This window comes from Cryptomeria japonica, chromosome 1, assembly GCF_030272615.1.
Source record: "Cryptomeria japonica chromosome 1, Sugi_1.0, whole genome shotgun sequence".
In the NCBI taxonomy this organism is placed as follows: domain Eukaryota; kingdom Viridiplantae; phylum Streptophyta; class Pinopsida; order Cupressales; family Cupressaceae; genus Cryptomeria; species Cryptomeria japonica.
In genome coordinates, this window is record NC_081405.1 from 64750991 (window position 1) to 64755380 (window position 4390).

The window sequence follows — 4390 nt, forward strand, 5'->3', positions numbered from 1 at the left end:
TGTGAAATTGGTGGGGTTACATAACGTAGAAAGGGTTTAACCTTTTACTTTGATTACCGGTTCAACTCACAAACTTACATACCGGTTTACAATATCCTTCACAAAGTTCTTCCTACTGGTTATAAGACAATATCAACAATAACAACAATATCAGCAATATCATTACTGATTTAATTGACATCAATGACAACATAACATATCAGTAATGCAATCTTCATGCAAATGCCAACAAAGTCTACTAAACAAATATGGGAGAAGTTGAGGAGTGTATATGAAAGTGATTTTAAGATAAAGAAAGCCAAGTTTACAAATTTAAAGGAAAAGTTTGAGAACCTAAGGATGTCTGGTGATGAGAGTATTGAAAGCTATGTACAATGAGTAAAGGAGATTGTGATTACAAAAGGGTTATTGGTAGAAAATTAAAAGAAAATGAAGTTGTGATAAAAGTGATGTTAACAATGCCTGAATGACACAAACCTTAAAAGTATGACATTGAAGAAAGGTATGATATAGACAAATAAGCTTTGGATCAACTCTATTGCTCACTCTCTACCTTTGAAATTGTTGAGCTATATAATTTGTGAAAAGAGAAGAGAGAAGCATCATTCAAAGCTACCAAGAAGATTGAAGATGAACTTGAAGCAATCAATGACATGCATGAGATAGAAGAAAATTCTATGAGAAGATTGAAGAAAGGATTTGAAGAATACAAAAGTAAACTGCCTTTGAAATATTTCAATTGTAGAATAATTTGCCATTATGATTCTATATGCACATACGAGGAATAGAGTTGTAACAAGTGAGATGATGATAAGAAGGGAAAAGATTTTTATAGATGGAAAAATAGAAATAAGAGAATAGATGATAGATACAAACCTAAAAATAACTTCTATTCAGTGGAGACCTATTCATTTGAAGGAGAAGATGGTGTCGACTCAAATGAAGAATTATATTTTTTAGCTATAGAGAAGAAGAATAATAATAGGTTTGACAATTTAGAAGATATGAAGAATGATGAAAATTTTGTAAGTGTGAAGAATGCACTATAGGCAAAAGTAGATCCTAAATCATGGATAATTTATTTTAGATGTTTAAATCATATAACAGGTGATAAAGGAAAGTTCATTGAGTTTAAAAAGTATGATAGTGGATTAGTAAAGTTTGCAATAGAGAAAGCTATGCCTATTTATGGTAAAGGAACTATTTTCATTAATGGTGAGCATAAGAATGCTGATGTTTATTATGTTAATGGTCCAAGACGTAATATTTTGATTGTGAGTCAGATGTGCAATAAGGGTTATAATCTCATTATTCATGGGTCTAGATGTGAAATTTTAATACAAAGTTATGGGAGATTAGTTGCAGAAGGTATAAGAACTAATGACAATAGTGGAAGTAGTTATTTATTGGCATAGAGTAGTAAATGTTGGTTGTGGCAGAAAAGGATGGGAAATAAACTTTCACAATATGGTGAAGATCATTTTTTCTCATGCTCTGAGATATTTGTTAAATATTACCAAACTTATTGATACTATGTGCATGGAATGTCAGTTGAGAAAGAAAACAAATAGGAGATTAAAGAAAAATGAGTATTCAACATCAAAAAATCTAGAGATGATTCATATGTATTTATATGGACCTAAAAGGATGAGAGAACTAAATGGTGAATGGTAGGGTAAATGCACAAAGTTGGGTCCCAATCCTGCGGAATTCCACAAGTTGGGAAAAGTCCCTGCTAGAAACGGGTGCCCGATTTTTACAAATCGGGCACTTGTTTTGCTTCGGGTCCCCGAGCCATTCAAAAATGAGCGCCCATTTAGCAATGGGTGCTTGAAGCTAAATGGGTGCCTGGTTTTTGGAATGTATTTATTTATTTATTTTTTAACCATTTTCCATCATTTTCACTGTTTCAAAAACGGGTAGATGTTTCAGAGGAGTACGGGTACCCATTTTTTTCATCCCAGCTGACCCCGCAGACCATTTTTTACCTCCTTCCAGGTATTTAGTTTTATTTTTAATATTCTATTTTTTTTATAATTATTTTTCATAAAAAAATGTTAATTTATTGTTATTATTTTTCATAAAAAAATTGTTAATTTATTTTTATTTTTTAATTTTAGTGTTTTAAGGTTTGAAAAACATTTTTTATTTTATTTTATTTCATGTTTAAAATAGTTTTTAGTTTTTAAATATTGCAAAAAGCATGAATAGTAAAAACCGTAGGAAAAAAAAAAAACATGAATAGTAAAAACTATAGGAAAAAAACAAAAAACAAAAACGTAAACGAACAATAAACATTAGACACAAAAAACAAACAATAAACCCTGAACAGAAAAATGAACACTAAACCCTAGGTAGAAAAAACGAACAATAAACCCTAGAAAATAAACGAACAAGAAACCCTAAAAAATTAACAAACAATAAACCCTAGATGAAAAACAACAATAAACCCCCCTTCTCTCTCACACACACACGTACATGTTACCATCTCTATCATTACGCTCTCTTTCTCAATCTCTCATTATCCCCTCTCTCTCTCTCACACATACATTACCCCCCCCCTCTCTCTCTCACACACACACATTACCCCCCTCTCTTTCTTTCACACGTTACCCTCTCTCTATCATTACCCACTCTCTATCATTACCTACTCTCTATCTCTCAAATTATCTATTCTCTCTCTAACTCGTTGTATCTCAAATTACCTACTCTCCCTCTCTCTCTTTGTTTTAATCATGCGTAAAAGTCTGAATGTTTAAATTTATATTTCTAAATATTGTATTTAATTATAGAATTCTTTTGTAAAAGTTAGATGTTTAATTTATGTTTAAATTGAACTTTAAAATGATAATGAATATGAATGTTTTTTTTTGTGTGTGTGAAAAATAGGGTTCTTAAATTTGATAATTTACTATAACTATCACTATTAATCCTCACTACTTCCTAACTCATCCCAATCTCTAAAGATATACTATATATTTACAAACATGATAACATGTCCTTTTTCTTTTTTTTTCTCTTTGCTTTATCCTTTTATCTTCCTCTAATAACCAATGCCTCCTTTTTATACTAAATACCCCACTAAAAAGAGAGATAAAACGAGAATACAAAATTCCCCATAAAGAAGTAGGTCATGTGCTAATGATGAAAGATTGAAGAAAAAACATGATACATTACTTGCAAACAACATTTTTTTTCCTTTAGGAAGAAATAAATACATTGGTGACTAGAAATGTCATTATAATAAGTTGGGTAAATACAAAATTCAAATCTAAATACACTTGTGTCTCTACAAACTTCGCAAATATTCACATGTTGGAACAAAATGATGATAAATAATCTTGTGAGGATCGAAGTAGAATGAACGCCAAAGATAATATGATGGGTTGCCAATGATGGTATAGCTATCATGAAAGAGGATATCAATATCCTCAAAATAATATTTAACATATGTAATTCTAAACTCCTCAAACAAGGATAATATACTCAAAAGATATGAATCCCAAGTGGTCATGTTTAGAAGGTGATTAATGCCATGCTAGACTAAATCAATTGGGTTTATGGAATTGGTGATAATAATATAAAATAATAAAAAACATTTAAGATGGATATTAGGTCTTGATAGGATGAGTACTTGAAGAATGAGACAAGCCTCTACATTGTCAAAACATGCAAGACCTATGATCTAATAAATTTCCTCTTAAGTATCACCATCGAAGGGTATGTGATCTTCATCTACAAAGGGAATGAAACAATCTACAATAGGATCCTCTAGGAATGGAGATGAGGGTCTCCATGGATCTCCTAAAGTCTATTCCAAAGTGTGTGGGGGAAATCAATATCCAATGCAATACACAGAATCATTATCTTGATACTAGATCAAATCACTCCTACATGGTCAATAATGTTACACCAAGATTATATAATATCTAGTGTTTCTATTTTAGGTATGAGTCCATACATAAAAGGAAAATGATTACACCACCTAAAACTTATCAAGATATCATTTTACAAAAGAATCATAGTTATCCCTTTCTAATTTTACCACACAAGGATGAAAAGAGAAACCTATGATACCTCCTCAAATAAAAAATCAAAAGATCAATAAAATCAGTACATATAAAACATATCAAACAAATTCATCTCATGTAAGACGGTCATTTTCAAGTGCCAAGATGTCCAAGTTAATGACTAGAATGTGAGATCACAAATAATAAAATATAAAATACGAGGGAATATTCTAGAAAATAATTGTGTGATCTATGAAGATTTATGAACCACCTTTTCAATGCCACATGAAGCATGAAAAAATATGCTCTCTATCAAACATTATGAGGTTTTAAATTTACATAGGTTGATTTAAGTTAAGAGGACAATAAATCACACTAGT